Genomic DNA, 26,237 nt, shown 5'->3' with positions numbered 1-26,237 from the left:
ATTTTATCCACTGGAGGGTCTGCCACCTTCTCATTGTATTATCTAACTTTCATTGTATTGTATAACTTGTATTATATAACTTTCAATGTACTATATAACTTTCATTGACAATCCCCTAGGATGATTTTTACATGCACATAGCCAACCAGGTGCCGCTTCTGACCACATTACATGCTTTGCTATTTTTTGACATCAGGCACGGGCTTTACTTGTTTCTTGGCTGACATTTCTTTTTACTTTTTATCGTTATTTAATAAGACCCTTCTCAGCGCTGTAATTTAAATGCTTATGGTAGCTGTTTAATTAGGTTGCTATGGCAACCGACCGGTAACGCTGCCTTGCTGCTTACAATGACGTTCCCGGTTTTTCTCTCCCCCCCCCCGATGTTTCACAGCGCTGGAGAACATAATGGACCTTGGTATGTGATATGCCTTTTTGACTATATACACGCACATCGCTATATGTAATAAGTAGTAAACTGACAAATGTAACAATTGAATACATAGCGCCGTGATGTTGCACTTCTCTGTGCATAACTACTCTCCATTGTCTGCTACTGCTTTGCTACATAGTTTTATGGCCCCTTTTCTTGTATACATGGGTTGCCATGACAACCAGCAGACAGAGCCTTTTTGAATTTCCCGTTTTTTTCTGCAACTGCCATTTTCTGCAACTGCCTTACATCTGCCTTAAACAAATATGAACCCTGGCCCTTACAGACATTGGTAGGTACATGTGTATATATTGGTTACTAATGCTTTTAGGGGGACACACATCATTTGCAGACCTTTGAATTATTGTCAATTATTTTCAATTACTTGCAATTATTTGGTTTAACGATGTTGACTGTTGGCTTTTCTGCAGCACAGTGTACACATAGCCTCCCCTCCCCCCCCCTCTTCTGAGTTTCTGACATGCCCATATGTTAACACACATTAATGCCTTCAATGCCTTTGATGCACTTTACCTATGTACTTATGTGCTTTCATGATTTATTGATTTAATGTTTAAAGATGCTGATCTTATTTGGATAGGAACTTTGATTTGTTCTATACAATGTATTTAACTTATTTAACTTATACATTTTGTATTGCCCTGCTTATGACCAATCTTGTCCTGCTGTTCATTTTATGTATTTATGTTCACTATTTTTGCTATTTGGGTCTGACTCATTTGTTGCCATGGGGGTGTCCTCACTTGTGGGAGTCACCTTACTGTGGAGAGCATGTGATTGGCTGGCCCACCTTTATAAGGGTGTCTGGTGTGGGTTTTTGCTCATATTGTATTTTGTATGTCTGAGGAAGGGGCTAATCCCCCGAAAACATTCACATAATTGGAATAAAACTTTGAAAACTCCTGGTGAGTGCACTCTTCATTACTTTATATATATATATATATATATATATATACATATATATATATATATATATATATATATATATTTTTTTTTTTTATTTATATTGGCTACCAAGAATTGGGAATTAGCAATTACACATTGCGCCACCTTATTTCTGAACTTAGAATTTTTAAACATTTTGGGATAACGTTTTTAAAGGTGAGCTTATTTCCCACTCCAACCAGACAGTTACAATCTTTTCTATTAACAGAAGAGCATTGAAGATTGCTCTCAGCTCCAGAATGTTTATGGGCAGAACTGACTCCGTCCGAGTCCATGTTCCCTGAGCCTTTAGAGAGCCCCAGACTGCTCCCCATCCTAGTAGGCTGGTGTCCATTGTCACAATCACCCAGGTGGGTCTGCGGAAGCAGGTTACCTGGGAGAGATGATCCTGAGACAACCACCAAAGAAGAGAATCCCTTGTCTCCTAATCCAAATGTAATCGTGGAGACAGATCCGCATAATCTCCGTTCCACTGCCTGAGCATGCATAACTGCAGAGGTCTGAGGTGGAAACGGGCAAACGGGATGATGTCCATGGCCGCTACCATCAGACCGATTACTCCATACACTGAGCCACTGATGGCCGAGGAGAGGATTGAAGCACTAGACAAGAATCCAGTGGCATCACTAGGGTTGGTGTCACCCGGTGCGGTAAGTTATGGTGTCACCCCCCCTCCCCCCAGAAAGCAGACACACACAAACACAAAAACACAGGCACACACACATACAAACACTCAGAAACACTTAAAAACACACTCAGATGCACACACAAACACTCGGAAACACACTCAGACACACACACACAAAAACACTCAGACACACACACACAAACACTCAGACACACATACACAAGTCCATGGACTCACCGTGTCATTAGAAAGAAATCCACAATTTTCTAACTTAAAATTACAGAAAAATAAGACAAAATAAATAATGAAAGTATACTATAGTTATTTTACATAATTATAGTCTCAAAGTTCTTACTGAGGTATGAGTGAGGTGGGAGGTGTACTTATAGGCATTTTGAGGTTTGGAAAGAGTGATATTCCCAATAGTAATTAGATGATTTGTGGACTCACCATGTCATTAGAAAGAAATCCACAATTTTCTAACTTAAAATTACAGAAAAATAAGACAAAATAAATAATGAAAATATACTATAGTTATTTTACATAATTATAGTCTCAAAGTTCTTACTGTCTCTTTAAAGCTCATCAACTAATCAATAGCAATTGCTAATTTACATATATTTAAATTCACTAAAGCATCTGTGAAACCATTCACTAAAGTTCCCTTATCTCTCCATTTTTACCACGCAATTCCATATAATGGTTCTGTGTAATGAGTATTCAATCTGGAGTAGTTATTTCTTTCTACTAACTCAGTAAATAACCCTCTCTTGCCCATTAACCTGTCTTTGAATAATTATTCTATTTTTTCCTGTTTTCTCCATTTTGACCCTGCTTATTCTGGCATGAATTTTAAGAATGGCTATAACCTTGCTTAGGCCCTGATGATCAAAAGTACAACGAGGTGGCCGCAAGTTATTCAAAAGGGCCAACAGTACTGTTTAAAGACAGCATCGCCGAGAGGCATTTTACAATACATTTCAGTAAGTGGCAATGCTGATCTGATACCAGCGATATATAAGCATTGACACCTACATTGAAGGTGTAATGTAAATGATCCCTTAAAAAACAGTAATGTATAACAATACAATTAACGTGTCAACAGATACTCAACCCCTATTCTTACAATACAATATTGAATCAAACAAATCAATAATACACCTATAGGATCTGGGGGATTGTGGGTATATGATAGATGTATATACGTTGTTTAAAGGGATAGTAAAGTTCAAATTAAACTTGCATGATTCAGATAGCATGTCATTTTAAATGACTTTCTTATCTACAGCTAGAGCGTGTTATGCATATTTAAGAGTCAGCACTAATTGCCTAAAATGCAAGTCTGTCAAAAGATATGAGATAAGGAGCCAGTCAGCAGAAGCTTAGATACAAGGTAATTGCAGTAAAAACATAATTTATGTAAGAACTTACCTGATAAATGAATTTCTTTCATAGTGGCAAGAGTCCATGAGATAGTGACGTATGGGATATACATTCCTACCAGGAGGGGGCAAAGTTTCCCAAACCTCAAAATGTCTATAAGTACACCTCCCACCTCACTCATACCTCAGTTTAATGTATAGCCAAGTAGTGAGGTGTAGAAAAAGGAGTATAAAGTATTGTCTGTCTGAAAACGAATGTAAGGTTCTCTCTTCAATAGAGGCCAAGCCTGAAGAGCTCTGAAAATAGCACAGAGTTCTAAAATATTGATTGGTTACCTTGCCTCTTGAGGATTCCAAACCCCTTGTGCTGTCAGAGACCCCCAGACAGCTTCCCAACCTGTAAGACTTGCATCTGTTGAGATCACAGTCCAGGAAGGACGAACAAAGGAGGCCCCTTGAACAATAAGATGATGGTTTAACCACTAAGTCAGAGAGAGTTTAGTGTTGGGATTTAAGTATATCAACTGTGATATCTGAGTATAATACCTGCACCATTGGCTGTAGAGGCCTCATATGAAAACGAGCAAAGAGGATCGCATCCGATGCTGCAGTCATGAGACCTTAAACTTCCATGCACATACAGTAGTCACTGAAGGGAATGATAGAGACTGAAGGTTTAGACAAGCTAAAACCAACTTCATTTGTCTTTTGTCTGTTAGTGAAAGAGTCATGGACACTGAATCTATCTGGAAACCTAAAAAGGTGACCCTTGTCTGAGGAATCAAGAAATTCTTTTGTAAATTGATCCTCCAACTATGTCTTTGAAGAAACCACACTAGTTGTTACGTGTGAGATTCTGATAAATGAAAAGATTGAGCTAGTACCAAGAAATCATCCAAATACCCTGCTCTCTGATTAAAGATAAAAAGGCACCGAGAACCTTCGAGAAGATACTTGGAGCTGTCGCCAGACCAAACGGAAGAGTGACAAATTGGTAATGCTTGTCTAGAAAAGAGAATCTCAGAAAATGATAGTGGTCTGGATGAATCGGAATGTGAAGATAAGCGTCCTGTAAGTCTATTGTGGATATGAAATGACCCTGCTGAACAAAAGGCAGAATAGTCCTTTTAGTCACCATCTTGAAAGTTGGGACTCTTACAATCCGATTTAACATTTTCAGATCCAGGATTGGTCTCAATAAATCTTCTTTCTTTGGGACAATGAACAGATTTGAATAAAAACCCAAACCCTGTTCCTGCTGAGGAACTGGGACAATCACCCTTGAAAGCTCTAGGTCTGAAACACACTTCCGAAAAGCCTGAGCCTTCACAGGGTTTGTTGGAACATGAGAAAGAAAGAATCTTCCCATGGGAGGTCTTATTCTGAAAACTATTCGATACCCTTGAGAAACAATATCCTGAATCCACTGATTTTGAACAGAATCTGTCCAAATGTCTAGAAATAATTTCAATCTTCCCCCCACCAGTTGAACTGGTTTGAGGGCCGCAATTTCAAGCAGTCTTAGGGGCTGGATTTGGTTTCTTATAAAGCTTGAATTGATTCCAATTCGGAGATGGTCTCCAACTAGAGCCAGAGGCCATAGTGGAAGGAGACGTTTTTTGTTCTCTATTCTGACAAAAGGAACAAAAACTATTGGGAGCTTTAAACTTACCCTTAGGGAGCGACCGGGCGTGATGAGGGACGTGGTCTGGCGTGACGAGGGGCGTGACCGGGCGTGTGATGGGTGTGGCCGGATGGGTGTTGCCACGATGGGGTGTGGCCGGAAGGGTGCTGCGATGGGGGCGTGGTCAGAGAGTCAAAGGGTTTGAAAGACAGAGCCAGAGAGGGAGCAAGAGAGGGGGGAGAGCAAAAGAAAGGGGGGGGGGGAGAAAGGCCAAAGAGGGGGGGGAGAAGGGCCAAAGAGGGGGGAGAGAGATCCAAAGAGGGGGGAGAGAGAGCCAAAGAGGGGGGAGAGAGCCAAATAGAGGGGGGTGAGAGCCAAAGAGGGGGGGAGAGGGCCAAAGAGGGGGGGAGAAGGGCCAAAGAGGGGGTGAGAGAGCCATAAAAAGGGGTGAGAGAGAGCCAAAGAGGGGGGAGAGAGCCAAATAGAGGGGGGAGAGAGCAAAAGAGGGGAGAGAGAGAGCCAAAGAGGGGGGAGAGAGAGAGCAAAAGAGGAAAGAGAGCCAAAGAGGAGAGAGAGCAAAAGAGGGGAGAGACCCAAAGAGGGGGGAAAGAGAGCAAAAGAGGGGGGAGAGAAAACAAAAGAAAGGGGGGAGAGAGCCAAAGAGGGGGGAGAAATAACAAAAGAGGGGGTAGAGAGAGCAAAAGAAAGGGGGGAGAGAGCCAAAGAGGGGGGAGAGAGAACAAAAGAGGGGGCAGAGAGAGAGCAAAAGAAAGGGGGGAGAGAGAGAGCCAAAGAGGGGGGATAGAGCCAAAGAGGGGGGAGAGAGCGCAAAGGAGAGGGTCGAGAGAAAGCAAAAGAGAGGGGGGAGAGAGAGCAAAAGAGAGGGGGGAGAGAGCAAGGGGTGGGACCGCTGTACTGCAAAAAATGGCCCGTGTACAAAAGCTTTAGTACTAGTATAGTATAATGTTAGAATATAAATGTAAGCTGTAAACGTGATTGTACTAATCTTCTATTGTGTCCTTAGGCTAGGGTTGCCAGCTGTGCGCTATAAAAATACCGGACAACCTATAGGTGACTGGACACGGGTTGTAGCTGGGTTCACACAAGGTCCCCACAAAAGCTCAACCTTAGGCCCCACCCTTGATACCACCACATATATTTTTCACAACTAAGCAGTCATTTTATCCCCTTGGTTGCCAGTAACACATGTATGTAGTAGTGATGTGACCCCTTTGGCTACCAGAAGTAAACACCCAGCAATGATTGAACAAACCCCATGTTTGCCTAAAACACATATAAAAGAAATTGCACAGTGTAACTTATTTTTACAGAGCCATATTTCTAATGCATAAAGGCCTAGAAGGCCCTTTACATTTAGCTGACAGGGGTCTTTAAGTGTCCAGTATTTTAGTACAGATTGTACTGGACAGCCTGCTAAAATACTGGACACCCTATTTGTATGGTTCAGATCAGCTACAATTAATATAAAATTGATACAGACATAAAGACTTCTAAATGTGGGTAGACCTAGCACCTGTAGTTTCTTAGCTACACTGCACAATTACATATGCTAATTAGTATGGCTGGTAACCACATAGGTAATCACATGACATGATCCTGAGGCTCAGCCATAGCTCTGTAGATATTACCAGACCAAAGCAGTTCATGACATTTTAATAATCTATTCCCAACATATAAGCACTGGAAACTCAGGATTTATAATGGGAGTTTTGTTAGAACTTAAAGGGACAGTAAACACCTTGTAATTAGGAGACATTTCTGTTACTGTCCTATAGAATAACATATCAGCCAAGTGTAAACATTTGTTTATCAAAATAAAATCCTGTTTACTGCACATGGTTTTCAATAGAAAAACTGCACCCAACACTCACCTTATTTGGAGGAGCCAAATAAGTTTGAGTCGGCAGACAACAAGGATAATCATGGCCATTAAGTTAGTATAAAGTGAATTGTTTTGCAGTTGTTATCTATTAAAGCCAATTAGGAAAAACATAATTTATGTAAGAACTTACCTGATAAATTCATTTCTTTCATATTAGCAAGAGTCCATGAGCTAGTGACGTATGGGATATACATTCCTACCAGGAGGGGCAAAGTTTCCCAAACCTCAAAATGCCTATAAATACACCCCTCACCACACCCACAATTCAGTGTAACGAATAGCCAAGAAGTGGGGTGATAAAAAAGTGCGAAAGCATAAAAAATAAGGAATTGGAATAATTGTGCTTTATACAAAATCATAACCACCACAAAAAAAGGGCGGGCCTCATGGACTCTTGCTAATATGAAAGAAATGAATTTATCAGGTAAGTTCTTACATAAATTATGTTTTCTTTCATGTAATTAGCAAGAGTCCATGAGCTAGTGACGTATGGGATAATGATTACCCAAGATGTGGATCTTTCCACACAAGAGTCACTAGAGAGGGAGGGATAAAATAAAGACAGCCAATTCCTGCTGAAAATAATCCACACCCAAAATAAAGTTTAATGAAAAACATAAGCAGAAGATTCAAACTGAAACCGCTGCCTGAAGTACTTTCCTACCAAAAACTGCTTCAGAAGAAGAAAATACATCAAAATGGTAGAATTTAGTAAAAGTATGCAAAGAAGACCAAGTTGCTGCTTTGCAAATCTGATCAACCGAAGCTTCATTCCTAAACGCCCAGGAAGTAGAAACTGACCTAGTAGAATGAGCTGTAATCCTCTGAGGCGGAGTTTTACCCGACTCAACATATGCAAGATGAATTAAAGATTTCAACCAAGATGCCAAAGAAATGGCAGAAGCTTTCTGGCCTTTTCTAGAACCGGAAAAGATAACAAATAGACTAGAAGTCTTTCGGAAGGACTTAGTAGCTTCAACATAATATTTCAAAGCTCTAACAACATCCAAAGAATGCAACGATTTCTCCTTAGAATTCTTAGGATTAGGACATAATGAAGGAACCACAATTTCTCTACTAATGTTGTTGGAATTCACAACTTTAGGTAAAAATTCAAAAGAAGTTCGCAACACCGCCTTATCCTGATGAAAAATCAGAAAAGGAGACTCACAAGAAAGAGCAGATAATTCAGAAACTCTTCTGGCAGAAGAGATGGCCAAAAGGAACAAAACTTTCCAAGAAAGTAATTTAATGTCCAATGAATGCATAGGTTCAAACGGAGGAGCTTGAAGAGCCCCCAGAACCAAATTCAAACTCCAAGGAGGAGAAATTGACTTAATGACAGGTTTTATACGAACCAAAGCTTGTACAAAACAATCAATATCAGGAAGAATAGCAATCTTTCTGTGAAAAAGAACAGAAAGAGCAGAGATTTGTCCTTTCAAGGAACTTGCGGACAAACCCTTATCTAAACCATCCTGAAGAAACTGTAAAATTCTCGGTATTCTAAAAGAATGCCAAGAAAAATGATGAGAAAGACACCAAGAAATATAAGTCTTCCAGACTCTATAATATATCTCTCTAGATACAGATTTACGAGCCTGTAACATAGTATTAATCACAGAGTCAGAGAAACCTCTGTGACCAAGAATCAAGCGTTCAATCTCCATACCTTTAAATTTAAGGATTTCAGATCCTGATGGAAAAAAGGACCTTGAGACAGAAGGTCTGGTCTTAACGGAAGAGTCCACGGTTGGCAAGAAGCCATCCGGACAAGATCCGCATACCAAAACCTGTGAGGCCATGCCGGAGCTACCAGCAGAACAAACGAGCATTCCTTCAGAATCTTGGAGATTACTCTTGGAAGAAGAACTAGAGGCGGAAAGATATAGGCAGGATGATACTTCAAAGGAAGTGATAATGCATCCACTGCCTCCGCCTGAGGATCCCGGGATCTGGACAGATACCTGGGAAGTTTCTTGTTTAGATGAGACGCCATCAGATCTATTTCTGGAAGTTCCCACATTTGAACAATCTGAAGAAATACCTCTGGGTGAAGAGACCATTCGCCCGGATGCAACGTTTGGCAACTGAGATAATCCGCTTCCCAATTGTCTATACCTGGGATATGAACCGCAGATATTAGACAGGAGCTGGATTCCGCCCAAACCAAAATTTGAGATACTTCTTTCATAGCCAGAGGACTGTGAGTCCCTCCTTGATGATTGATGTATGCCACAGTTGTGACATTGTCTGTCTGAAAACAAATGAACGATTCTCTCTTCAGAAGAGACCAAAACTGAAGAGCTCTGAAAATTGCACGAAGTTCCAAAATATTGATCGGTAATCTCACCTCCTGAGATTCCCAAACTCCTTGTGCCGTCAGAGATCCCCACACAGCTCCCCAACCTGTGAGAAGCCCCCTGAATTAAACGATGGTGATCTGTCCACCACGTTAGAGAGTGTCGAACAATCGGTTTTAAAGATATTAATTGAGATACCTTTGTGTAATCCTTGCACCATTGTTTCAGCATACAGAGCTGAAGAGGTCGCATGTGAAAACGAGCAAAGGGGATTGCGTCCGATGCAGCAGTCATAAGACCTAGAATTTCCATGCATAAGGCTACCGAAGGGAATGATTGTGACTGAAGGTTTCGACAAGCTGCAATCAATTTTAGACGTCTCTTGTCTGTTAAAGACAGAGTCATGGACACTGAATCTATCTGGAAACCCAGAAAGGTTACCCTTGTCTGAGGAATCAAAGAACTTTTTGGTAAATTGATCCTCCAACCATGATCTTGAAGAAACAACACAAGTCGATTCGTATGAGATTCTGCTAAATGTAAAGACTGAGCAAGTACCAAGATATCGTCCAAATAAGGAAATACCACAATACCCTGTTCTCTGATTACAGACAGAAGGGCACCGAGAACCTTTGTAAAAATTCTTGGAGCTGTAGCTAGGCCAAACGGCAGAGCCACAAACTGGTAATGCTTGTCCAGAAAAGAGAATCTCAGGAACTGATAATGATCTGGATGAATCGGAATATGCAGATATGCATCCTGTAAATCTATTGTGGACATATAATTCCCTTGCTGAACAAAAGGCAAGATAGTCCTTACAGTTACCATCTTGAACGTTGGTATCCTTACATAACGATTCAATATTTTTAGATCCAGAACTGGTCTGAAGGAATTCTCCTTCTTTGGTACAATGAAGAGATTTGAATAAAACCCCATCCCCTGTTCCGGAACTGGAACTGGCATAATTACTCCAGCCAACTCTAGATCTGAAACACAATTCAGAAATGCTTGAGCTTTCACTGGATTTACTGGGACACGGGAAAGACAAAATCTCTTTGCAGGAGGTCTCATCTTGAAACCAATTCTGTACCCTTCTGAAACAATGTTCTGAATCCAAAGATTGTGAACAGAATTGATCCAAATTTCTTTGAAAAAACGTAACCTGCCCCCTACCAGCTGAGCTGGAATGAGGGCCGCACCTTCATGTGGACTTAGAAGCAGGCTTCGCCTTTCTAGCAGGCTTGGATTTATTCCAGACTGGAGATGGTTTCCAAACTGAAACTGCTCCTGAGGATGAAGGATCAGGCTTTTGTTCTTTGTTGAAACGAAAGGAACGAAAACGATTATTAGCCCTGTTTTTACCTTTAGATTTTTTATCCTGTGGTAAAAAAGTTCCTTTCCCACCAGTAACAGTTGAGATAATAGAATCCAACTGAGAACCAAATAATTTGTTACCCTGGAAAGAAATGGAAAGTAGAGTTGATTTAGAAGCCATATCAGCATTCCAAGTCTTAAGCCATAAAGCTCTTCTAGCTAAAATAGCTAGAGACATAAACCTGACATCAACTCTGATAATATCAAAAATGGCATCACAGATAAAATTATTAGCATGCTGAAGAAGAATAATAATATCATGAGAATCATTATTTGTTACTTGTTGCGCTAAAGTTTCCAACCAAAAAGTTGAAGCTGCAGCAACATCAGCCAATGATATAGCAGGTCTAAGAAGATTACCTGAACACAGATAAGCTTTTCTTAGAAAGGATTCAATTTTCCTATCTAAATGATCTTTAAACGAAGTACCATCTGACGTAGGAGTAGTAGTACGTTTAGCAAGGGTAGAAATAGCCCCATCAACTTTAGGGATTTTGTCCCAAAATTCTAACCTGTCAGACGGTACAGGATATAATTGCTTAAAACGTTTAGAAGGAGTAAATGAATTACCCAGTTTATCCCATTCTTTGGAAATTACTGCAGAAATAGCCTTAGGAACAGGAAAAACTTCTGGAATAACCACAGGAGATTTAAATACCTTATCTAAACGTTTAGAATTAGTATCAAGAGGACCAGAATCCTCTATTTCTAAAGCAATTAGAACTTCTTTAAGTAAAGAACGAATAAATTCCATTTTAAATAAATATGAAGATTTATCAGCATCAATCTCTGAGACAGAATCCTCTGAACCAGAAGAGTCATCAGAATCAGAATGATGATGTTCATTTAAAAATTCATCTGTAGGGAGAGAAATTTTAAAAGATTTTTTACGTTTACTAGAAGGAGAAATAACAGACATAGCCTTCTTGATGGATTCAGAAACAAAATCTCTTATGTTATCAGGAACATTCTGCACCTTAGATGTTGAAGGAACTGCAACAGACAATGGTACTTTACTAAAGGAAATATTATCTGCATTAACAAGTTTGTCATGACAATTAATACAAACAACAGCCGGAGGAATAGCTACCAAAAGTTTACAGCAGATACACTTAGCTTTGGTAGATCCAGCACTAGACAGCGATTTTCCTGTAGTATCTTCTGACTCAGATGCAACGTGAGACATCTTGCAATATGTAAGAGAAAAAACAACATATAAAGCAAAATTGATCAAATTCTTTAAATGACAGTTTCAGGAATGGGAAAAAATGCCAAAGAACAAGCTTCTAGCAACCAGAAGCAAAGAAAAATAAGACTTAAATAATGTGGAGACAAAAGCGACGCCCTTATTTTTTAGCGCCAAATAAGACGCCCACATTATTTGGCGCCTAAATGCTTTTGGCGCCAAAAATGACGCCACATCCGGAACGCCGACATTTTTGGTGCAAAATAACGTCAAAAAATGACGCAACTGAGGGGGCGGAGCCAGCAGCCGCACAGACCAGTCGCAGCATAACGGAGCTCCTCCGTAACCAATATATAATTTACAAAACAGCTACTAATATTTGCCAAAAAAGTTGGCTTTTTCTATTAGGGAAGGCTCTCTGAGTATTATCCTCACTTAGTGGCTGGAGAACGAAACTTCCGTGACTTACTAGGGCACTTTGGCTCGCCAGTCCGGTTTGGAGGCCTAACTACTGGGATCACATAGAGACCTTGCCTGATAGTCTCGTGTACTACCTGCAGTACTCCAGCTCACAACAACTGAGACGTTCAATCTCCACCAGCACCGGAGGGTCGGGGATCCGCTCCGGTGCCCAGCTAACCAAGCGCAGCAGCAACACAGCAATTCAGCTCACGGCAAGCACTGGAGAGCTGCGGGACACGCTGCAGGGAGAGTCTTTCTCAAATTGACCAAGCAACTGGGACACAGTGAGTAGGCATTGACTTAACACAATTATCAATCTGCACGAACACTTTCTCTTTTCAATTGCTGTGGCCGCCCTAAACTAAGCAGAAGGTACATGAGAAGAGATAGACTTTTTAGGTTGTGGCGCGAAACGCCATTTTAGCGCACCACTACAACACAGCATGACTCAATCAGATTAAACTGAAACATAAGCCGCTCAACTTTTAAAATTGCAGCATGGAGAGTTCTTTTTTCTCTGGAAAAGGACATTTGGTTTGCCATCGACTAGATTAAAAAAACTTAAGAAACTGCAGCAGAATTTTCAACAGCCTGTTACTAGCACAGGCAGCATAGCCCAATACAGACTTTAGTTGCGATACAAAAAACAATCTAGGATATATTGTGATCTCTCCTACTCTAGCTAGTTACCACACAACTAAGTTTTTTCTGTCTAATTTTGGAAGCCAGATATCCCATTCAGGGCAGTTTTACTCACACGTGGCAGCAAACTGGATTAATAATCTCCCTATCAGCCTACCTCACATTGCTAATTCCACATCTTAGCGATCCCACCTAAGGAAGGAGCAACACACTGGCAAGAGGGCAGGTATCTAACACAAACTTTTATTGAGAAGCAATACCAAAGATAATCCTACATATTTTCCTCTATTTGAACCCTGTTTGTGGTTATTTCAAGCAGCCTGCTGGCTCTAAAAAACCTGTATTGGGATCTAATTTCTAAAGTGTGGCCTGGAGGTTTTATCCAAGATCACAATTGCAAGGCTACACCCCAGGACTCTTTTCAAGTCCCTTAAAGCACAGAACCTACTAGGTGACAAACCTTGATCTTAATTAATGCTGTTCTCATGAACTGAGGCCACTGCTGTTGAATTGTGTCTTATTGTGCTGCTGCATCAGCTATTGTTTCTCTGCAGCCCAGCTCAGAGTGGAGTGTCTTGTTGTGTACTATTTAGTGTGGTGACCTTGCTTAACTTACTCTTTTCCTTTCACAGGACGTTTGATATCTAACTTGTTTGGATCCAGTTGTTCCTGCCCGTTTGCCGCACTTATGTAACCCTTTGAATAATAGTGAGAGTATATTTCGCTTCTCACCCTGTGCGCTGACTGACAGAAATAACTGTTTTAGGTACTCTGGGCTTAGTCGCCCATATGTGTGTTGTTTTCAATTTCTACCACTGACCCCCTCCTCTCGGACTCTTCCTTTCCGGCCTGCTTACGCGGGCTGGTCACCACCACTCTCCTTTTCCCCTTCCTCCGGGTCGTATCCCTCCTTCCCCGAGTCCGGGGGGCTTACCCCCCCCTTCAGAATTTCAGCAGCATCTCTTTATAAGTATAAGGGTAATATTAATAAGACGCCTGCCTGGCCTCTCTCTCCACCTTAGTCGGCATCTTTTGATACATACAAAGTCTTGTGGGGCAGTATGTGGCCCATAAACGCCGCTATGGGGAGATAGAGGTTACGGGTGGACGGCTGGCCCTACTCCATTACGTAACACTACTGTGCATGTGTATTATCCTCTTTTTATTTTTATTAGCCTGTGGGGTCCAATAGCCCTCTCATTTATCCCCAATTCGGGCTCACTGGTTCAACCAGAGGCTCTCTCTCCTCTTATGAAAATGCCACACAACGCCAGGAGGCACTCGAAGCCGCCAGGTTCTGTGAAAAAAACAGTCCTGGATCATTTCACGCAACACCCCAAAGACCAGAATGAGGACTCCAATGAAGGTCTGAGTGAGTCGGAGTCTCTGGGAGATGGTTCCCAACCCGACCTCACGCCTCAAGTGAAATCACAACACCTAATAACGGAAGCAACACTTAAAAAAATGCTTGCAAACCAAACTATCTCCATAACCAAAGAAATCCAACGCAATCATGCTGAACTCCGTAAAGACATCTCTGAGATAGGGGACAGAGTAGACTCCCTGGAAAGAAAACAGGACGATCTTGCCACTGACCATACAAATTTATTGTCCAACTCAGAATCTCTTGCGGATCAAATCAGCCAGCTGGAGTTCAAACTGGCCGATGTGGAGGATAGGGCACGCAGAAACAACATAAGGTTTAGAGGAATACCTGAGGATATCCAACCGGCAGAGATACAAAGTTTCCTGAAAGATCTTTTTAAAGAACTGCTGGGTTCAACAGAGGGGCTGACAGACACCATGGAAAGGGCCCATAGAGCCCTTCGCCCTAGAACTGTTTCTCAGGAGAAGCCGAGAGATGTCATAGTCTGTTTCCACAGTTTTATCTTTAAGGACAGACTCATGCAGGCGGCCTTTCGGAAGCCGCAAACATCAGAAAGATTTAAAGACATACAACTGCTGCCCGATCTATCCGCACACACTCTCCAACACCGGAGATATTTCCAGCCAGTCACACAGATTCTTCGCAGGGAGAACATCAAGTACAGGTGGGGCTACCCTACTAAACTAATAATCACAAAAGACAACAAGTCAATCACCGTGACCTCTCTTTCTCAAGGGACTTCCCTCCTTGGCCAATGGGGCCTCATGGCAATAGACCCACGGGGACCTCCAGTTGTGCAATCTAAGCTGAGAGTCACAGCCCCCGAATGGTCGGTTAAGGAACAAAGGCCTAAGAGGATGAGAACTCAGCAATCTACTGATGAAACCCAACTAGAGTCTTCACCCACCTGAACATGAGACAACTTCTGTTATATTTTACAGGTCTGATAGGATACAATATGCTTCCCCTACTCTCATTGCCTTGTATTGATGTGTTAACAAGTAACGGAGTAGGAGCCATAGTGTCTGAAAATTGTGACTTCTCACTCATATATCCCCACTTGCTAGTGTTTCATGTTTGATTTATGTGTTTTCACTGTCCATTGCCTCCTGATGTCTCATGTTAGCTCTTTCAGCCCACCTAGTCTTACATAATACTGACATGACACGATATAATGTCCTCACCTCTGCTCATTCTATTTTATGCTGACACGCAGACGTGTTACTGAGTGAGACCTGCATTAACTGCAAATACGAGTTCCATCTCGTTCGTCACATTCTGTCGTTTCATGTCAGCCCTCTGAGCTCACTATGCTATATATTTCTACAGGTACGACTGGACAAAATGCCCTCACCCCAATCTTCTCACCCTTTGTTGTTATTATGTTGTGCCTTTGAATGGGGTCCGCATTATCCAAATTATGCAATCTTTAATTATATGAAACCAGATTCTTTTGCTTTGTGGTGGCATGTACATGTTGTTAGCTTATTGTATCCAATGATTACTATCAGGTTCCTGTACTCATTTTAGTTAATTACGCTTTTGTCACGCCCCCTTTTGGGGCCCACAGGTTTACATTTTATTGCACCTTGTTTCATTCCTCATTATCTAGTTACTTAGCCAGCGGAGTGGGGCTGGACCTTCCAGCTCCTCTCACACATTTGCTCTTAGCTCCCCCCCCCATAGGTTAACCCACACCAGGGTTCCGCCTAGGTGGACTAGTTCCACCTGTGTTGTCAGTACATTTCCACCTCACATTCTGAATAACCCTCCCCCCCTCCCATTCTCCCTATATACCTTTGTCCAAGCCTTTAACCTAAACCTTCCAGATACCCCCGCTGCCCACCCACCCCCCTGGGCTAGAAGTGAACTATGTCCCGACTACGAGTATGCACACATAATTCCAGGGGCTTAAACTCTCCCTTCAAAAGGAGCCTACTCACTCGCATGCTTAATCATCATAACCCCGATATAGTGTTTCTTCAAGAAACGCACTGGCTGTTAGATGCTCCCCATAGATTTCATTCTCGCTCATACACGACCATAGAATGCTCTTCATTTACAAAAAAAGCTTGAGGGACTGCGGTCCTGATTCACAGAAGGGTAGCTTATGAGGAAATTGAGGTAATAAGGGACCCCCAGGCTAGATACACCATAGTAATCTGCAAGCTTGATCACGTCATGCACACCCTAGTTTCTATATACCTTCCCAATACCCAACAGCCTGCTTGCCTTAGAAAAATCCTGAGATTAATTGACCACCACAAACAGGGCAGAGTTATAATAGCGGGAGACTACAACATGATTTGGGACACTAAACTTGACCGCAAGACGTTATCCCCAACCAAGATCACCCCCCAACTAACTCTCCTCTCCACACGCTTTAAATCCATCATGTCTGAATTTGGTTATTTTGACATCTGGCGATCATTACACACCACAGACAGGGACTTCACCCACTTCTCCCAGGTACACAAAACCTATTCTAGGTTAGACCATATTTTCTGTTCGGCAACGACCCTGGACTCAGTACTCCAATCTAGTATTCCCCTCTGCTCTTGGTCAGATCATGACCCTGTGCTTGTAGATCTTCACACTAGTGACCCCTGTCTTCATAAAAGTAGGTGGTCTCTTCCACATAACATCCTAGCAGACATCCCCTTCAGGGAAGAACTACGCAGAGATCTTATAGAACTTATCCGACTTAATGACAATGGTCAGACATCTGATGATACCCTCTGGGGCGCCATCAAGGCGGTCTCCAGAGGTTATATTATCCGCAAGCAGGCTCGCCTTAGGAAACTTGCTGGACTCTCCTTAGCCCAAGCCCACTGCAAGCTTCGGCTACTTGAATCCTCCAATAGAGCTAAAGTCTCTGAAGTACTGACCTCCCAGATCTCAGCCGTACGTGCACATATTAACCAGCTAGAGTTGAGGCGCACCCAAGAGAACCTTACAAAACTTAAGCAATTATTTTATTATAAGGGCAATAGGGCCGACACTCTGTTAGCACACAAATTGCGTCAGCGGAATAGCTCTTCCCGCATACACCAAATCATTCACAACAACAAGACTCATAAACTACCCTCACAGATAGGGGAATGTTTCTCAGACTATTATTCTAAACTCTACAATCTTGAGGGCAATGAAATTAAAGCCCCTGCCTCCACTCAACAGATTAAAACATTTCTAGAGTCCCTAAAGTTGCCGTCCTTAACCACGGAACAACAAGAGTCACTGTCCAACCCATTTACCCAGCTGGAAATCAAGCAGGTCATCCAGCGCCTTAAACCTCTTAAGGCCCCCGGCCCAGATGGGTTCCCCGCACAGTTCTACAAAACTTATAGTCAAGAACTAATCCCGCTTCTTCTTAGATTTTTTAATACTGCCAGGCAAGAGGGTAGTTTCAATCGTGAATTCTTGGAGGCTGAAATCATCATGATTCCCAAGCCAAATAGGGACCCCTCCTTCTGCCCCAATTATAGGCCCATCTCGCTTATAAATGTTGATATAAAAATTTATTCCAAACTTCTCGCTAATCGACTATGCAAACTTCTGCCCATCCTAGTCAACCCAGACCAGGTGGGATTTGTACTTAATCGTGAAGGCCCGGATAACACTAGACGCCTTATCAATATCACCTGCGAATCAACAAGAATGAACAAGCCCTTCTCGGTTATCTCTCTGGATGCCGAGAAGGCTTTTGATAGGGTTAGATGGAGTTACCTGTGGGAAACTCTTGTCGCCTTTAAATTCCCATCAGACATCTGCCTCGCGATCCAAGCTTTATACTCCAACCCCACGGCAACGGTCAGGGGAGTAGGGTTCCACTAGTCCTCGTTCCCCATTTTTAATGGCACGAGGCAAGGCTGCCCACTTTCTCCGCTCCTGTTTGCATTGGCAATCGAGCCGCTAGCGGAAACAATACGTACTGATAGGGACATAGTAGGAATCACACTCTCGGGCTCCAAACATAACATCGCCCTGTTTGCGGATGATGTGACCGTATTCTCTGCAGATCCGCTCCGCACAATACCTAGACTTCTGAAGATTCTTGAGGTCTTTGGCTCCCTTTCCTTTTACAAGCTGAACACCCCCAAAACGGAAATTTACTTATGGGGCTTCCCACAAACATATGTTTCAGCCCTCCAAAGTCAGTTTGACTTTAAATGGTCTAGCAAAGGGATTACTCACCTGGGAGTCCGAATCTCTAACGACTTGAAGCAGATGGTGAAGGATAACTATTTACCCCTCTTGGCGGACTTGAGAGGGCTAAAGCATGTTTGGGATCATAAGAACATCTCTTGGATGGGCCGCATAGCGTCCCTTAAGATGTCGTTCCTCCCTCGGCTCACCTATATTTTCAGATGCCTCCCAATCAGAATTCCCACCCATCTTTTGTTGCAGTTTCAAAGTGAATGCACAAAATTTATTTGGCAAAATAAAACACCTAGAATAGCCCACGGAACTTTGCAGTTCCCTGTCCAACTTGGTGGTCTGGCTTCCCCATCCATAGTAAAGTACTATGAGGGTGCCATGCTCACGCACATCTCCCAGTGGGGAGTGCTTCACTCACAAGACAGGTGGAGAGACATTGAGCAAGCCTCATTACCATTCGATATCTACCTAAAAGACCTCATCTGGACTCCGGTCCATAGCCGCAGAACCCTACAGATACATAACTTTGTAGTTTTGGAATGCCTGGCAGTATGGGATAAGATCCGGCACCGTAAACTAATAGCGCCGCACCCCTCCCCGATTACTTCCATTCCAGGCCTCTTTACAGGTCTAACAGAAACACACCCCAATACGTGGGCTAGGCTGGGTGTAAAACTTGTTTCAGACTTTTGGTCAGAGACTAACGAGGACGGATATCTATCGTTGTCTAAAGACAGACCAGGCGAAGACATCCCACCCTACCTCTTATTTGAGTTTACAAGGATCAAGAGTTTCCTCTCTAGCTGGGGTTTCTTTCCCTCTGCTCCGCGTCAGCTTACCCCATGGGAGACTGTTTGGAAAAGTGGACGTAGACTCCACAAACCTCTTTCAAGACACTATTGCTTGCTGGACGGTAATATGCCCCCAGACTTGGCCCCACATTTACGTAAGTGGGACACTATTCTTCACTCCCGAATCCCGGCAGATGCCTGGCAGAGGTCCCTTACCTTAACTAAAAAATCATTACATTGTGTGACAATGTTTGAAACCTATTATAAAGTCATTTCCCAATGGTATTTGGTCCCTGCTCGGTTATCTAAGATGTTCTCGACATCTTCTCCGCATTGCTGGAGAGAATGTGGCTCCCACGGAAATATGCTTCATATATGGTGGGATTGCCCTAAGTTGATCCCCCTGTGGAATATCTGCTTTCGTACTCTGTCTTCTCTAGGGATTCAGCTGCCAAAAACCCCTGCCACTGCACTTCTGCACCTAAACTTACAGGCCCTTCCTAAACACCAGCAGATTCTCTGCGTTTATCTCCTGTCGTCGGTTAAAACTAATATCGCCAGGCACTGGAAACAAATATCCCCCCCCCCCGCTGGCCTGATACCCTCAAAACAATGGCTTACTTACACGCCATGGAAAAGGACATATTTTACAGTCTGGATAAAAGTGACCTTTTTGAAATGGTTTGGGCGGACTGGACAGATATACATAACACCTCATGGCTCCCCCAGGTTAGAGATTAAGATTCCTTGCACCAGGCGCCTCTAGCGACTCCCTGTAGTATACCCCCCCGCCCCTCCTCCCCTCTCCCTCCCATCCTCTCAGATGAACCCCACCCCCCCACCCCTCCCTTTTATCCATCTTTTACAGCTGTTTGGAAAATGTACTGGCATCATTTCTGAGTCTTGAATACCTCAGTTGTAATTTTTCCTTAACACTTTTTTACATGTTTTGCACTGAAATTTGCAGGGGTCCTGCGAGTCCCCATTTATTGTTATATATTGCTAAAAAAACAAATAAAAACTATTTGAAAAAAAAAAAAAATGACGCAACTTCCGGCGACACGTATGACGCCGGAAACGGAAATGAATTTTTGCGCCAAAAAAATCAGCGCCAAGAATGACGCAATAAAATGAAGCATTTTCAGCCCCTGCGAGCCTAACAGCCCACAGGGAAAAAAGAGTCAAATTTTTGAAGGTAAGAAAAAATGATTAATTCAAATGCATTATCCCAAATATGAAACTGACTGTCTGAAAAATAAGGAAAGTTGAACATTCTGAGTCAAGGCAAATAAATGTTTGAATACATATATTTAGAACTTTATAAACAAAGTGCCCAACCATAGCTTAGAGTGTCACAGAAAATAAGATTTACTTACCCCAGGACACTCATCTACATGTTTGTAGAAAGCCAAACCCGTACTGAAACGAGAATCAGCAGAGGTAATGGTATATATAAGAGTATATCGTCGATCTGAAAAGGGAGGTAAGAGATGAATCTCTACGACCGATAACAGAGAACCTATGAAATAGACCCCGTAGAAGGAGATCACTGCATTCAAATAGGCAATACTCTCCTCACATCCCTCTGACATTCACTGCACGCTGAGAGGAAAACCGGGCTCCAACTTGCTGCGGAGCGCATATCAACGTAGAATCTAGCACAAACTTACTTCACCACCTCCATCGGAGGCAAAGTTTGTAAAACTGAATTGTGGGTGTGGTGAGGGGTGTATTTATAGGCATTTTGAGGTTTGGGAAACTTTGCCCCTCCTGGTAGGAATGTATATCCCATACGTCACTAGCTCATGGACTCTTGCTAATTACATGAAAGAAATATTTGTTGCAGAGTTAGCTCTGAAAAGTCAGCAGGATGCAGTTCCAACTCAATGTACAATTTTCAGAGCTAATTACATGAAAAGGGGCAAAATAAATAATGAGTATATTCCAAAGTTGTTTTATTATGCATAATTAAATATCTTATGTTAAAGCTACACTAATAACAGGCTAAACTGACAGTCATGGTATAATGTGATGCCTGGTTGTCATGGTAACAGTCTTAGGGGAGTGGCTTATGTGATGCAGCAGTTATGTCACAAAAACAACTGACAACACAAAGCAACCACCCTCATAACTGCTGCTTAATTTACTAGAGTTGCCAGACTGATCCTGCTGAGCTTCAGTATTGACTGGGCTAAACTTTACAACTACAGCTCTGTATATGTGCTGGTGAGAAGAACAGTGACTACCTCCAACACAATGCAAATGGCATCCGGTGGGAGCTGCAGGTATGAACACCAATTACTACAGGTAGTGTTACCATGATCACCCCAACGCAGTAACTGTATAATGTTAAGTCATCTTTTAATACACTGTAAAATAATACAGATGAATTACAGAAGTAATAGCTTAAACTTTGTAGCTTCCTATGGGCACCAGTACTCTGAGACAAAACATAGCATACAAACCTTGCATAATAATAATATTATCTTCACACCTTTATTTAACAATAAATATTATTTATTAAATATAATATAATAAATATAATATTTATAAATATATTTTTTAAACATATTATAGCATTATAAGTATTATAGCCAAAACTGTAGGGCACACCAATGCCTTTCTGTGCTTCCTCTACATATCTTTATAAGACTTGCAGCTGGCAGTAAAGGCTTTAAACCAGCTTTAAGGATGGTAAGAACTACTGCATCATTAGTCTGCAAATGCTCTAAAGCAAGGACTTCTAGTAAAGGCCTAGAATATAAACCCCAAAACATGGGTCTGCAATTTATACGCTGCACACTCACTCGTACTGGGACCCTCATTAAACACTGTACTGTAAAGTGCTGCATCTGATGCAGCTGTTTTTTTCTGCTTGAGGATGAAGAAAAGGCAACTGGGGATCTGAAATAAATTCAGATCAGACTGATGCGCATCTGGCCAGCAGTATTGATGCTGTTGGCAGATGTCCTCACGCTGCAAACCAACTGGTGCTGGGACCCTCATTAAACACTGTACTGTAAGGTGCAGAATTTGATGCTGCTGTTTGTTCTGCCTGACCCAGATGAAGAAAAGGCAACTGGTGATCTGAAATAAATTCAGATCAGACTGATGCGCATCTGGCCAGCAGTATTCACGCTGTTGGCAGATGTCCTCACGCTGCAAACTCACTGGTGCTGGGAACCTCATTAAACACTGTACTGTAAGGTGCAGTATCTGATGCAGCTGTTTGTTCTGCTTGACCTGGATGAAGAAAAGACAACCGGCGATCTGAAATAAATTCAGATCAGACTGATGCGCATCTGGCCAGAAGTATTCGCGCTGATGGCAGATGTCCTCACGCGAACCTCATGAAACACTGTACTGTAAGGTGCAGCATCTGATGCAGCTGTTTGTTCTGCTTGACCTGGATGAAGAAAAGACAACTGGCAATCTGAAATAAATTCAGATCAGACTGATGCGCATCTGGCCAGCAGTATACGCGCTGATGGCAGATTTCCTTCAAGGATTTTTATATTACTAAACTGTAAGTATCTAAGGTAAGGTTTTCTAAGATTAACAAGTTTGTTAGCTCTTCGAGCAAGACATCCCATTACTACATTCGATTGTAAATTCAGATCCTGCTCCAAGAGCCTACAGACATGTGCAGTGAGGTCAGATAATTTCTCACATTTCTGTCACACTTTTTTCTTTACTTTCCCATTTCATAGAAATCTTTAGCTTTAATTTGGTTCTGTATGTTTAAAGCTTTCTGTACTTTTCAAGGCTTATTGATATACAATATACAAATCATCTCTGTGACACTAAAACTTGAGTCATAACACCAACAATAAAGCATAATTACACTTACACTGCTATAACTTTAATAAACTGATATTAAATCAAATTGAATGGCTTAAATCCATTCTTACTGCACATATCTGTCTAATGTAATAATGTTAAGGATCTTGGTGAAGAGAATACAATGGTATAATTAATATGTTTGCACTTATATCCTCAATGCAATGCCTTGACGTAGGGACACCAATAAGCACCTTGCAGCTGGTTTACAATTTTATCTGAGAACTGCAGCAACCTGGAACAAGGACTACTATATCTGTGAAACTAAACTTGAATGTCTACAGTCACTGTGGGACAAGTACTACTGTTGGATTTTTGAAGCAGGGAGTCCTAGTGAAGCACAAGATTTGATAGGTCATGGGATGGTCCTGTATTTTATACCTCAGATTAGAAATTGAAAAAAAACAACTGCATTATAAGGTGCAGTGTGTCATGCACCTATGTTCTTGCATTGGATGAAAAATCCTTACAAGATGTGCATAGACTGATTCATATCTGGCAAGCAGTATAACGAAGACTGGAATACTCTATGGCAGTGGCAGGAAGATTGAAGATTTCAGAGGGACTAGTGTTATGTCACATGCTGAGTGCAGTCTTACATCAGGGATTTCTTTTATTTCTCTACACTGTAAGTACCCAGAGGTAAGTTCTCCTTAAATACAAGAATGTAAGCTCTTTGAACAAAGCACTCAAACACTAGATTGTAAGCTCCTTGGGACAGGGTCTGCACTTACACCCATGGAAATCCTTTAGAGCAGGGACTCCCATTGTACCAAATAAATGTATTGTTGTTAATAGAGTGAGATAAACCCTCCATTTAATTAGTTCAGCAAGGAATAAATATACAATGCATAGAATATACAAATTATCCCACAGAGTATTACTAATTCAAAATGCATTTTAATATGGCACCTCTTATGCTTCTGTCAGTTTAAACCAGTAGTATAGCAAACTGGGAAATATATGAGGCTTAAATAACACAGCGTCAACCATAGGCAGCCTGTTTCGCTACTTTGGGACTCTTTCTCACTCAAGTCATTATGGTTGATGCTGATGTCCTCAAGCATTCCACCCTTTGCTACAGGGCTGCCCATTATATTGAAATGGATTTTGAATTGTAAGTGTTGCAATTTTGCACAGATAAGTACATTCATTTTTTGCTAGGATTAATACAATGGAGGAATGAGCCCCAAATGGGCCAAACAGGCTGTCTATGGTTGGTGCTGCTGTTCTGCTCAAGCATTAATTTCACGCTTTGTAAGTGTGGTTACGAAAATTAATGTAATCATCAGCAAAACTGGCATATAGCCGTAAACCTAATATCAATGCTTGAGTCCAATAACATAGCACCTACATCATACTGAAGAGCCCCAACGAGGGCGAAACAACCTGCCTATAGTGAAAAAACACTTTGTAGTATTACAATATATTATTCCCCTCCAAGACACCACTCTTTTTGTACTGGGTTTGTATGTAAGCAGAACTATTACAGAATAATAAGGCTTCCATATATCATAAGATTCAAAATTTTGCCTGATTGCCAAGTACCCTTGACATAGTAAAAATGTTCCTACCTAAAACTATTAAATGGTCAGATGTTCTGCACATATCTGCAATAAATATGTTTGTATATTTAAATATGAGGACACAAAGAATATCAGTTAATGATAGCACCAACTGGATCACCTGAATCACCCAGCAGCAACTGGATCACCCTGGATCACCCGAAAACCTCCAGCAGTTATGTCCATGCTTAATTCAGTGAAGGCCTCCATTTACCAAGTTGCCTACAAGCTCATCATACTGTAACACACCCAGTAAAGAAGGCTTATTTACAGTATACTGAGAACTTGAAAAACAGCCCTATTAAAACTTAGAAATCAGCTATTTAGATATTTTAAATAGCTCTTTTATCTGGTGTCAGATCAAAGTAATTGCCAAAGAAAGAGGATAACTACATTATTTGCTTACAAACTGAATAATAAAGTATGCATTTTTGCACATGTCTACTAAATTCTTTGCCTTGATAGAAAAATATAATGTTCTAATTCTTGAGAGAATTTATTGTTAAATGTTTGCAGTACACTACAGGTTACATCGTATGGGACCTACTAAAGGGATATAAAACCCATTTTTGTTCTTTCCGGATTCAGATAGAATATTACAGGCAATTTTAAATGATTCTCCAATTTACTCCTATTATCAAATGTGCTTATTTCCCTTGATATATGTTGCTGAATTTACAAAACACATCAACATTTAAAAGTACAGTTACACTCATTATAACACTATCTGCTACAAAAATATTAAATAATAATATTGCATTAAAAAGTTAGAAGGGCTCAAAGATATGAGGTCTCAGGTGTTATATATAAAAAAAGACTGCAAAGGGCTTTAACATACAGATACTGTACATTCATACTCATGGCTAAATATGTATATGTATGTATGTGTGTACATATGTATTTATATTTGTATATACGTATTTACAGAATATAAACACTTAAATACATATGCATATATATATAGACATATATATAAGTGCATTGGAGCCCTTTGCAGTTAAGTAGATGAAAACATGAAAAACATATTTATGCAATATTCATAAGTGTTTAACTATGTATTTACTATATAAATTTCACATTCCAATGTTTTTGCACAATGGGGAATATGTTCTTTGTATTTTTAAATAGATAATACTATATATCTGTATACATCTAGACCTATATATAATCAAGTTTATATACATATATATATATATATACATATATATATATATATGTATGTATAAATATATATTTGTGCAAATATCCATCAGATATACATTTAAATATCTCTTTAAGAATACATAGAACATATTCTGCTATCCGCAGAACATTAGATTATGAAAGATGCAATATTATCTTCTTATGTTATGCTTTTAAATAACCGCCATCGTGTTTGTGTGACTTGTGGGTGCTAGGTATTTTTCAGCTACATTGAAGTCTATGGGGGGAATGCGATTTTGTATTCGCAACTTCTCAAAGTCTATTTTTTACTGTGACGTTATGAACATGAGAGAGCAAACTTTTTACTTTCAACTCGTAATATAAGCCTGAAACTCTGAGAGCAAAAAATAATTAAGTAGTCATTTTATCCTCTTGGTTGCCAGTAACACA

At 41.1% G+C, this 26,237-nt stretch overlaps 1 protein-coding gene across 1 annotated transcript in view; it reads right to left on the bottom strand.

Annotated features, from left to right (window-relative positions):
- Nucleotides 1–26,237, bottom strand: part of LOC128661686 (neural-cadherin-like) — a 488,078-nt gene that overhangs the window by 168,995 nt on the left and 292,846 nt on the right.

The sequence above is a fragment of the Bombina bombina genome, chromosome 5 (assembly GCF_027579735.1).
Source record: "Bombina bombina isolate aBomBom1 chromosome 5, aBomBom1.pri, whole genome shotgun sequence".
Taxonomy (NCBI): Eukaryota; Metazoa; Chordata; class Amphibia; order Anura; family Bombinatoridae; genus Bombina; species Bombina bombina.
The sequence above is the reverse complement of the archived record's forward strand: the minus strand, read 5'-3'. Positions and strand labels throughout refer to the sequence as shown.